The sequence below is a fragment of the Engystomops pustulosus genome, chromosome 2, assembly GCF_040894005.1.
Source record: "Engystomops pustulosus chromosome 2, aEngPut4.maternal, whole genome shotgun sequence".
NCBI classification, from domain to species: domain Eukaryota; kingdom Metazoa; phylum Chordata; class Amphibia; order Anura; family Leptodactylidae; genus Engystomops; species Engystomops pustulosus.
Genome location: NC_092412.1, coordinates 252,569,953 through 252,582,467, shown reverse-complemented (window position 1 = coordinate 252,582,467; position 12,515 = coordinate 252,569,953). Strand labels below are relative to the sequence as shown.

The 12,515-nt window shown below is 46.2% G+C and overlaps 1 protein-coding gene and 1 long non-coding RNA gene across 2 annotated transcripts in view; one reads left to right on the top strand and one right to left on the bottom strand.

The window, feature by feature from the left end:
- Positions 1 to 12,515, bottom strand: part of LOC140119633 (uncharacterized) — a 149,918-nt gene that overhangs the window by 57,800 nt on the left and 79,603 nt on the right. The window lies entirely within an intron of this gene.
- LOC140119631 (dermaseptin-H3-like) overlaps positions 3,191 to 12,515 on the top strand; it is an 82,254-nt gene continuing 72,929 nt past the window's right edge. Inside the window, exon 1 of the mRNA XM_072138864.1 lies at positions 3,191 to 3,222. The gene's annotated coding sequence lies outside the window, so the exon portion shown is untranslated. The remainder of the gene's footprint in view (positions 3,223 to 12,515) is intronic.

The following is a 12,515-nucleotide window of genomic DNA, read 5'->3' as shown; positions in this document are numbered from 1 at the left end:
AACATCACTGTACAAGAGAAGTCTGGTATCAGCGATCAATGTATTGGATGAAAATAAAATAGGGGCATAGTGTAGCCTAGGTAAATAATAGAAAAATATGGAAAATATACAACGCTCAACCGATGTGGAAAGTCTTTGGGGGACTCCAAGACATTCAGCTCGGATCTCCACGTGACCAGCGTGCTTGGTGTGATTCAATCCATAAAAAACAACGATCCAGCGCATATGGTAAGGAATCCTCACAAAATCCCATAGTGCAAAGCTCTGTGGTAGACTACAAGTACCAGCCTACGCATTTCGAGCGTGTTCACACATTCTTAGTCATGTCTTGGAGCGTGAGAACATGCTCGAAACCAGACCTTGAACTTCTGATGATGTTTGCTGTCGGGAACGTTCAACACTATCTGTGAGTACAACGCAAAAATTTTAAAATGTGAACAAATTCAAATGTTGCAGTTATATTTTTGTGTGCCAACTACATTGGGCATGTTGGGTTAGGACATTTTAAGTGATTTGGAAGTGGCAGAGGGGTTAAGCACATCAATGCTCTAAAGAGATGAGATTCATAAGTCAATATCAATGAGTCAACTCCTCATGTACATAGATGGTTTGTGCGTCTCATGATGTATAATTAACGGCATAATTTACTAGACGGAGTACATACAAATATTGTTTTGTGGTGAAATTTGCCAAATCTTCTGACATTTGTCAGGAGTCGGGTCATCTGTTCTAAGCTCCAGGTAATGTGTCAGTATGATGTTAGGTAGCTATGGGGAGAATGGGCCATCTGAAAGTTTAGGGAGATCCATGTCCCTTCCATCCCCGCCATGAGCTGGAAGGTAAAAGATTTTATTTTTAGCTCCAGTCCAAAGAAGCAGCTAAGTCCTGGATTGTGTGTGTCTGATCCAAGGAAAACATCTAGTAGCTTGGTTATGCCTCATGTCCCGGGGGAGAAGACCATCTACTAATAGAAAGACATCAAAGGCTCCTAATGCACCCATAACCCCTTAAGGACCACGCTCACGGGCTGACCCCTCTCCATAGCCGGTATGTCTTTGCTGCATATCGCATGGGCGCCACCATCTTGTTGGAGATCGACGCTCCCAGTGACGTCATCGGGGAGCAGCAATCGGTTGACATGACAAAGCCTGTAACACCCCCTTCCTCCTCTTTTCTCTGGTAAACAAGCTGTAGCCGTACGGGCATATGTTCATCTGAATGCAGCCTAAGCAAAAGGCCACACTCCTTCTTGGAGCTGTATACTGGGATCCTGGAGCAGAGAGATGTTTGGTTGCTGCGCTGATCCTAAAACCTGGCAAGGTGGTGTGCAACAACGGTCAAAAGTTATAGCAGCTTTGCGCATGAAACTAAAATGAGGTACAAGCGCACTTTTGTGAAGGCATAACTGGCACAGTTCCCATCCCACAATGAGAGCTCAGGGGCAAAAAGAGAAGAAGGAAATTGTCATTGTAGAAGGATGACCATCATGGACACATTGTGGAGAGCCATGTTCACTTCTGCTAAACCACCACCATCGGATGGGGCACATAGTACCCAGAGGTAGAATGTCACTCACATGGTGAAGGACAATCTGTCCACATGTCTCCTGGTACTTAAGGATAGATCATTATAGTTCAATTTCTGGGTGGAAAAATTGGACACGTGGACAGAGCTTGCCCTCTGTGCCCTGCCGGTGATCTACTTCCCGTTTGGTAGTGTGCTGTCAGTGCGTGTGTTTAGCACCGCCGGTGGCATCATCACTGACAAGAGGATCTGCCTCTCTACAGCCAATGTGTGTTTATCAGGATCGGTCCACTCCAATGTTTGTTGACCTTTGCAATTCGGCAATCATTCTTTCAGCGATCTTGCCAGACTAGCCTTTCCTGTGAGGCGCTGAAACGCGTGGGTTATTGGAAGTACTTACTTTTACCTGAGTTACATCACACCTGATTTATACATGCAAGCTGAGATTTAGATCAAATCTCCCACCACTTATATTTTGCCAAAAGCTATATTCAATAAATTTTGGTTATAAGGAACATTAATCTTTGGTCAGAATGCTTGGTTATCATTTGAGATGTCTTCTTCTTTTCTTGTTGTCATTTATTTTCTTTTTTGGTTTCCATCACCCTGTGGTCTGGATGTTGGGTCACTCCAATATGTTCTGGGCTGCTCAGAGGGCTTCAGTTATCCTCAAGGTCTTAATCTGGGTTCAAGGTGTGGGCTCACTGCTTGTTGAACTTGTGCGTTTCTCGATATGTTAGGTCTTTGGCAGTACTTTATTAGTACAATGCCCAAAGACCCAGCAAGTTGGAGGGTGACAATGATAAACTCATGCTGAGTTGATATATTCCTGGCACTGATTCCTCTCGGGCCTACAGGATGCCCTCAAAAGGACTTTTATCCCTCTGTTTGGTGGGGTTCGGATCCCTGTGTAGGCTAAAACACACACAAGTGGCAGGATCTTACCCATTCCTTTTCTCTGTCGACTTGTGTCACCTGGTGACCAACTAAGACCTGCTCTCTGCTTGCGGAGGTACAGGCAATTGGTGTCACGGGTCTGTGAGCATCATACAAGGTCTTCTACACATGGTTAATAAAGCTGTGGCTGACCTCTACTTTTTCTGCACGACAAGGATTGAGACTCATCTTTGATTAATGTTTACTTTATGAGGTATTCGTTGGAAGGGGGAGTTTCGGTTATTAAACTCCTCCAGTGCCGCCAGTCTGCCATTGGTCTCCTCCCTTCCTAGTGGTATTTTCTATTTGCTTTTTTACATGTTACATTTAAGACATACATTTTGTTTGTACTTTAATTGCTCTTTACACATTTGCTTCTATCATGCTACTAGTTGTTCCAGTGTATTTGTTACTGCAGCTGGCGTGTGGCAAGGCTTGTCCCTTCCGTGGCTCTAGTGACTCAGCGCCGGGGCTATCATATGCCGGTGAACGAGAGCCTGAGTATGATAAACAACCCCCAATATTTGTATGTACTCAGCTCTTACAGTCTGCAGGTAATTCTAAATCATGAGACGCACAAACCATCTATGTACATGAGAGCGGAGATCACAAGGATCAGGTCTGGTGATAAGTCTCTGGTGATGAGTTATGAAGCTCCCCCCCAACTGAGCCCCACCCACTGGTATAATAACCCCCATCCCAAGAAGTGATCTATACTGAGGTGTCCTGTTCTCCTGGAGTCTCCACATTCTCTATCACAAGGTATGAAACATTATTTCTTTTATTATTTTAGGTAATTTATTTGATTTCCATGAGATAAACAACATTTTTATAAAATTTGTAACAATTTCTAACAACAAAACAAGAACAAGGATAGAGGTAGGTTCCCAATTCACAGGTGGTTATATGCCATGGTAATATAGCAGTACAACAATATAGGGGAGGCATAGGAGGGGTTAGAACAAACAGGCAATCCACATAACAGTAGAAACAATATGATCATAATAGTCCACTCATGGATAGATAGAATTCCTATATTTGTCATCTTCACTTAACTATTGGATTTTACACCCTAAGGCTACATGCTCTTATAGATTTATATCTGGGGCTCAAACCCCTAATCATTGTAAGGTGACTTTCAAATTAAATGAGTCTGTGTCCAGCGCTGGAATTGACTAACTTGAATGAAAAGACAAGACCTGTCCTTGCAGGAAGTTAGCAACAAGACTGATAAGTTTTATTGAGGGACGGACATTTATAGAAAACCATAAGGCACTTTACATAAGGCGTGTAATTAGGAAAGTAACAACTATAATTGGGTGTTCTCACCCAGGAAATGTAACACTATTGGATGTAAGCACACAAAGGAGTCTAATACTATTGGCTACCTGCAAATACTGAAACTTCACATAAACCAAATGTCCAGATGTCCACCTGGATACCTTCCACTAGGTGGTGCTAGCGAGCACTAAGCCTTTGTGTGCTGAGTGACCAAACCCAAACTTTAGTTATCACTACACAAAGTTATGTGAAATAATGCTGAGTCTTTAAAATGTCCGACAATATGTAAGATGGCGTCTGAGTCCAGTATAATATCTTTAACATTTCCCCCCTTTTGAGCTTTGCATGGCCTGTAACTGTTGTCCAGGATGACCTCCTCAAACTCCAGGTACATACAGGTAGGCTAAGCCCTTACCTGCTGGACTTGTTAACTCTTCACCAGATCCCCTGGAGGCCAGTCACTCGGGGGTTACAGGCCTGCATACTCAAATTACATAATTGTGTTTCCATAGTTTATGGGTTTATTAACAGGCTGGTTCTTCAACAAGACGGTATCCTCCGCTCCGGGCACTTCTCCTGTCGTGGTTCTTACCACCTGGACGGCCATCTGGGACATGGTGGACTTGATGAGGGGGACCACACAACACGCAATAAGTGACGAGAGCAAAAATCACAATCCCCAATATCACCCCCACTTAAAGGAAACCCTTCCAATCCCCCAACCACAAAGTGAAGGACAAAGTGTCCACCCCAGAGTTTCTCTTGAGTTCCCTGGACAGTCCTTCAATCTCTTCAAGTGCATGGGTAATGGATCCATAGGGAGCAATGTCATCCGGGATGTACATGCAACAAGCCACTCCCACCATCTTACAGACTCCTCCCTTCTCAGCAAGGATCATGTCCAAAGCCGTGCGGTTCTGGGAAGCATCTCGGATACAATCACAAATCTCTTTTGATTACAATAAAACCAGTTAACCCAACCAACATTTTTGCTCATAGCTCTCTGGGGAATAATGGACTATAGACCTGCCCATATCTTATTGCCTTGTACTCATCTGGGACCCCCCTTGGTGCTCCCACTGTATCTATATAAACGTTGTCATCTAGGTGCTCCTCTCAGACCTCCAGAATCCTTAGGGATTCTCCACCTTTACTTTATGTGTCTGATCAAACTTATCCCTGGGGATCACGAGGAAGGAATGCAGAACATTTATCACAGTACACTCACCTTCCCAGCCTCTAGGCCTGACCTGACTCTCCTATCCCCACAAATCCAGTACACATCAGACACTGCTAATACAGGGTTACCTGTGCTGTCAGTGTTATAGAAGGTCATTGTCTTGTTGCACCAACCGTAGGTAAAGTCTCCTACCCTGGGGGCATCCTGGTCACCCCTATAGATACAGTGATAGTCATGGTTGGGGTGTCCCTGAGCATACAGTCAGTCAGAAGACACCAGCTAGCAAGAAGAATAAGTAAGCATGGAATAGAAAGTGTGGGAAGCGTGCTGACTTCCCTCTAGCTGCACAGACGTGGCACTGGTCAGCAGGACCTGGAAAGGACCATCGTAGCGAGGCTCCAGACTCTCTCTCTGGTGCGTATCTTTACCACCACGTAGTCTCCAGGCTTCAGGTTATGCGTCCTGAGGTCTCTGTCTGGATCTGAAAAAGGAATCAGAAACACTTTTGCGGCCCTTTTCCAAGGCCTGGCTCAACTGTATGGCATATTCCACCTGGTTTCCTGCCATCACCTATAGGGTCTGTGGGAAGTAGGGCCTAGTCGGGGTGCACAGCCAAAAAGTACCTCCAAGGGGGACAATCCCATCTTTCTGGTGGGTGTGGTCCTAACTGAATGGTGGGCAGCAGGAAAGCACTCGGGCCATGGTTTCCCTGTTACTTCCATGGCCTCCCGCATCTCTAACTTAAGAGTGCTGTTTAGTCTCTCAAACCCACCAATAACATGGGAAGGGCAAGGGGTGTTCAGGGCCTGTTCTACACCCAGGAGGGACAAGGTTTCAGTCTTTACCTGTCCAGTGAAGTGGGTTCTGCGACCGGACTCTATGGTCTCTGGAAGTCCAAACCTGCAGAAAAATCTCACTCACCAACTTCTTGGCTGCAGCTCTGGCAGTAGCCTTGGTCATGGGAGAAGCTTCTGGCCACCCTGGAAAGAGATCAATGCACACAAGCACGTACTCCTACATGCCACTTTTGGTAGCTGGATAAAATCCATCTGCAGTCTCTGGAAGGGATACAGCGGCTTGGGTGTCACCTTCCGTGGGGTCTTTACCACCTTACCCGGGTTGTGGCGGGCACAGACTATACAGGCTTTCACTAGTCTAGTGACAGGGGTAGTAATGCCCGGGGCAAACCACTTATGGTTTATGAGCACTAGCATGGCCATTTGGAATATGTGTGTGTGTCCGTAGGCTACTTGACTTACTGTCGGGTGCAGGGCTCCTGGCAGGCACACCCTCTCTCCCAGCATCCAGGTCCCATCGGCATCTGGGCTCCAGCTTTCCTCCACACTCCCTTCACTTCTGATGACTCTCGGGCCACCAGGGACTGGAACACCTGTGGATCAAACTTTTAGCTCAGAAATCACAGCTGAGACTTCAGGACAGTCTCTGGGCTCCATCTGTGCAGCTGCCTTCGCCATCCCGTCAGCCACATACTTGCCCTTGGCTTGTGGAGTTACCAGATTGTGTGTGCTTTTCCTTTTATTATCCTCACCTCTTATGGAAGTAAGAGAGCATCCATGAGCTCTTTAACCAGTGTGCCATGCTTAAAGGGGGTCCCTGCGGAGGTGAGGAAATCTCTAGCCTTCCATAAGGGTTCATAGTCGTGTTAAGACCCCAGAACTATACCTTGAGTATAGATGTTCGCCCTTTTACCTTCCACCAGCTGTAGCGCTTCCCTGAGTGCTGTCACTTCACCTCCTGCACTGACCTGTGTGGAGGGAATGGTTCTGCTTGTACTACCTCATGTGCGCCACTGACCACTGTATATCCAGTGTAGAACCGTCTGTCTTCTCCTGCAGACCTGGAGCCATCTATGAGAAAAAAACTCAACATCTGGGTTAATCACCCTTCTCCCCCCCCCCCTCTCTGAATCCTGGAAGACTGGCGATAGAACGAAGGATTCAGAGCTGTGCACCTTATCAGTGTGTCCTGGGGCATCAGGAGTGCACACTGGAGTCTGAGCTGTCTGGCCTTTGCTCAGATGCTTGGGCTGTACTTGGGTAAGGACACTGTGCAAGGTATGTGGGGTTTGCACAGTAACTGAGTGATCTAGGATCAGCTCACTGGCCTTGCTGCTGCAGCTACTGACACCTGAGGGGCTCCCCTCACGACTGAGTCTAACCGGGCCTAATAGTGGGCCACTGGGGAGGTCACCACGTTCCTGGACTAGACACCTGTGGCGTGGCCTAGATACTCAATGCAAAATAAAACAAAAGTTTGATTCAGTGGAATGTGCCTGGGGCCGGTGCAGACAGGATTTGCTACCTTAAGGCTATAGAGGCATCAATTGCCTCCTGACTAAGGGCAAATGGGGAAGAGGCAATTCAATTATCAAGGGGCAACATCAGGCTGGAGGCAGCAGACCTTATCCCAGGCTGCAGGAGCTGGCCAGTCCTAGAATCATGTGAAGAGGCTTAGGGCCTCAGGGCAGGGGCACATTCTGGACTGCCAGCTTTCTTTCCTCTGTCAGGTGTCTGTCTGTGGCTGAAAGCAGTGGCCTAGGAAGACCACCTTCTCCTGGCAGTACTGGAGTTTATCTCCGGAAGCTTTACAACCCTTCTGGAACAGAAAACACATAAGGTCAATAAATGCATCCTGGGAAACAACAACAGTAGGTCCTCCGCATACTGAAAAGGAGAACATCCAGTAAGGGGCTAGTCTGCCAGTCTACTCCCTGTAGGGCCGTGTAGTATGGAGTACTGGCTGGGGGAGTTTTACCCCCCTTGTGGGAATCTGCATCAGATATACTGGAATACTACACTGGTAAAGGCAAATAGGTACTGGCAATCCTCATGTAGGGGCACAGAGAGGAAAACATTTGCCAACAGGGAAGAATTCTACAATGAAATGCACTAACTCTATTTGGGGGGGCTTTCAGAAGAGGGGGACTGTTCTTGCTGACATCCTTGTCCATTACCACCCCCAGTGTCCCGCCCTGTTGGGGCCATCTACGTTTCCTAGAGTGTGTCTCTTTGTATTCTTATCACAAGCAAATTCCTTTAAGTCTTTTAGATTGTCAGCTCTGTTTCCCCCACTCAACACAGATGCTTTCTGTGTGCTTCAAGGCCACTTCTCACAGACACAGATAAGGCAGCTCAGACAAAGCCCAGCTGCACAGAGATCTCCCCCTGATTAACTCTTTCAACTCCAGAAAGCAGGTACCAGAGACATTGCAACACTTTTTCTACTAATTTTTCTGCAATTGTCAGAATCAAATAAGTTTAAAAATAAAATAAACAAAATAAACAAACAGCGTTGCACACTCAAGACTCTTAGCAAATGTTTGAAATTGATGAAAATATTCACCTGCCGGCATTTATTTCAAACGTCCGCCAGGATGCCTCAAGGGTGACTCGGCTGCTATCCTACAACCAGCCTACAGTGTAGAGTTATAGGCAATTAACTTGAAGGGACTTGAAGGGAATATACTGTCTTAAGATGGCCACCACTAAAAGATGGTAGGGCGTGTCATCTTCTCTAACCCCCAGATACGGGGGTGGAGTCTAAGAGGGTGCTCTTCTGCATTCCAAAAGATTTTTTTTTTTTTTTTTTTTAATGAGCACTCTCTATGATTCCTGTCCCTCTGTTCTGGTCCGTCCGCAGTCACTGGTCTAAGTCTCCAGTAATCAACCCCATCCACTTTCCTTTGTCATTAACTCTCTACTTACATCAAAACAACCTTCTGCCTGGGTGTGCCACTTTTTGTCTTTGAGCCAGCCACCATTTACATCAAGTGCTGTCTCCCACCTCTGCACACTCAGGGGATCATCTAACATACCCAAAAACTTCAATACCTCATAACTTCCTTTTACCCACTCTTTACCTTTCCTGTGTGACACTATGTCAGTCGTCTTTTTAGGTCTGCAGTGTCCAGCTTCAGTCTTACTTTGCTCACTACCCATTTTGTGGAATCTGTGGAATACCTGATTTTGTTCAAGGGCTATAGATATCCTCCGTACATACAGCTCCAGACTACCCGCTAACTATCAGTAAGTACAAATTAGAGACCTTCACACAATATTTCAGAAATCAAGGAGTTAACGCTCAACTGTAAAATTCCCGTCAGTGTCCTTCCTGCCTCTACCGTATTTTCCGCATCACGGGGCTGCATCAATCCCGAAGGAACTATACGTAAATTTGGCCAGAATTTGTCTCTACAAACTTCCAGATTCTATCCGCGCTTACATGAACAAAATCTCAACACCATCACAAACTTTCTGAACTACATCAACAATCCACAAGAGGGCACTGCAGACCTTTTTCTACAACATACATTGTCACGTCCAGTCTCTGTCAATCAATCACCTTACAAGAGATCCTTTATCACATAAAGTGAACATACTATTATATATGGACATATAAGGCAAAGTGCATAATATCACACAAGGAGATGACCTTACCCAGTCCCTTTCAGCCAGTGAAACAGAACTACAGTCAAGGTAGACAAAAATAGACTTGACTTACCCCGACGAGCGCTCATTGTCAGTTCTGGTCACTGGCCGCCTGGACTCTTGCGGAGGTCACCTCGATGGTTAGATGTCCATAAAAGTATGCCCAACCAGGAGACGCCACTTCTTATAGATTTATATCTGGGGCTCAAACCCCTAATCATTGTAAGGTGACTTTCAAATTAAATGAGTCTGTGTCCAGCGCTGGAATTGACTAACTTGAATGAAAAGACAAGACCTGTCCTTGCAGGAAGTTAGCAACAAGACTGATAAGTTTTATTGAGGGACGGACATTTATAGAAAACCATAAGGCACTTTACATAAGGCGTGTAATTAGGAAAGTAACAACTATAATTGGGTGTTCTCACCCAGGAAATGTAACACTATTGGATGTAAGCACACAAAGGAGTCTAATACTATTGGCTACCTGCAAATACTGAAACTTCACATAAACCAAATGTCCAGATGTCCACCTGGATACCTTCCACTAGGTGGTGCTAGCGAGCACTAAGCCTTTGTGTGCTGAGTGACCAAACCCAAACTTTAGTTATCACTACACAAAGTTATGTGAAATAATGCTGAGTCTTTAAAATGTCCGACAATATGTAAGATGGCGTCTGAGTCCAGTGTAATATCTTTAACAATGCACACTGCCGTTGCCCGCCGTACCGTAGCACGGCCAGCGCTGCTCACCCCGCCCCTCTACATAGGAACATATGGCGCATACGGAGCGGTATGGTGCCGTATACGTGTGCGGTACCATACCACCCCCGTACAGTGCCGCGAGCCCATAGAAATGTATGGGGGGCGTATATCGGCCGTAAATACGTCGCCCGTATATATGTCCCCCATACATGTGTGTGAATGTAGCCTAAGAGGTGAGGTTATGTAGCTTAACCCGGGATGGAGAGATCCATGTAATTTTACCACTTTTCCCAATATCTCCTATAAATCCATCATGTCCATTTGGTAATTAGATGCCCTAGTGTGCATTTGTATTGAACTTCATGTACAATAGCTCTTGTTTCCGGGATTTGGGGGGATTTCCATATTCTTGAATTGTTATTCTAACAATGTTATCTGCTTCCACACACACTGCTCTAATTGTTGGGGATGAGGTAGAGATTTCAGGAGAGGAACGTGTGCTAGCTCATAGAAGGGCTTGACGGGACCACTCCTCCTCTCTCTAGGGTGATGGCTTCTTTCAACACTAGAGATGAGCGAGCACTAAAATGCTTGGGTGCTCGTGATGAAAAAAAGTTCGAGACGAACTTTTCCCGATGCTCGAGTGCTCGTCTCGAATAACGAACCCCATTGAAGTCAAAGGGAGACTCGAGCATTTTTCAAAGGGACCAAGGCTCTGCACAGGGAAGCTTGGCCAAACACCTGGGAACCTCAGAAAAGGATGGAAACACCACGGAAATGGACAGGAAACAGCAGGGGCAGCATGCATGGATGCCTCTGAGGCTGCTTAATCGCACCATTATGCCAAAATTATGGGCAACAGCATGGCCATGACAGAGTGACCGAATGAGGCTAGATAGCATCTAAAACATGCAATAATTGACCCTGACACTATAGGGGACGGCATGCAGAGGCAGCGGCAGCAGTGGCAGGCTAGAGAGTGTCATGGCGACATACCCTAAATGGACTCAGGCTTCAAACCAATTAAAAAAATTCCTTTTGGTGAGGATAATGTGTAGCACTATATGTATCAGTATTTTGCCTGGTTAAGGCGGCAGAGAGGAACAAAAGGAGGTGAGCAAGAAGCGCTGAAATGATTTCCTATGTGAACAAAAGGTTGAAAGTATATTTAGTCGATAACACAGCATGGTGGCGACATAGTCACCAAGTTCCATAACGTATCTGGTGAAACACCCGAAAAATGAGCCTGACACAGCTCGTTTGATAAGGGGACGACATGTGGAGGCAGCCATGGAGACGACTTCCATGATTAAGAGTGACAGTATGAGGCATCCATATTGCGCTGCTATGATTGAAACTTCAGGTCTCCAGCATGGCGGCGACAGATGCGCCGAGTTCCACTATGTATCTGGTGAAACACCTGAAAATTCTGCCTGACACAGCTCGTTAGGGGATGATGTGCTGTATATCCTCTCGCGCTCCAGCGTCTGGGGTATAGACAGTTGAAAGTTGCGCATGGAGACATTGGTGGACGCTGTGGAGGATCGCGGAGGCAAAATGGACAGGAAACAGCAGGGGCAGCATGCAAGGATGCCTCTGAGGCTGCCTAATCTTGGGATGGAGCTGGCGGTCCGCTGCCAGGCGAGCTTTCGCCTGTCCAAGCCCCTGTCTCTTGGCTCCTCCCCACCCAAAATGGGCCTGGGGGCCAGAAGCGTTTACTTTGAAAAAATTATAATTTTCAAAGCAGGCCGGGTCGTTTGAATATTTCACCTAGGAATAATGGAATAGCATAGCGGTTCTATTTTTAATTGTTTTCTCCGGAAATGGTTCCATGGTTTAGAGCGACAGTATGGGGCATCCATATTGCGCTGCTATGATTTCAACTTCAGGTCTCCAGCATGGCGGCGACAGATGGGCCGAGTTCCATTATGTATCTGGTGAAACACCTGAAAATTCTGCCTGACACAGCTCGTTTGCTAAGGGGACGATGTATGGAGGCAGTGAAGTAGTAGTAGATGAAAGGTGCTGCAGTTAGTTGGATCTTGGGATGGAGCTGGCGCACCGCTGCCAGGTGAGATTTTGCCTCTCCAAGCCCCTGTCTCTCGGCTCCTCCCCAAACAGCACTTCTAAGAACCTTTTGTATAAGATCAAGTGTAATAGTGTTCTTATAGGTTTTGGTTATGGCGGTGAGGGGAATGTAAACAGATGCGCAAGAAGCGCTGAAATAATATGGATAAATGATAAAAGTTTGCCAGTATATTTTGTGGATACCACAGCAGGGTGGCAACAAAGTTAACAAGTTTGATGTGGAAGCCATGAAAACAACCCAAAATTCTGCCTGACACAGCTCGATTGATAAGGGGAAGATGTATGGAGGCAGCTATATGGACGACTTTGAGAGGCAGCTATGGAGATGATGTGTGGAGGTAGCAATGGAGACAACG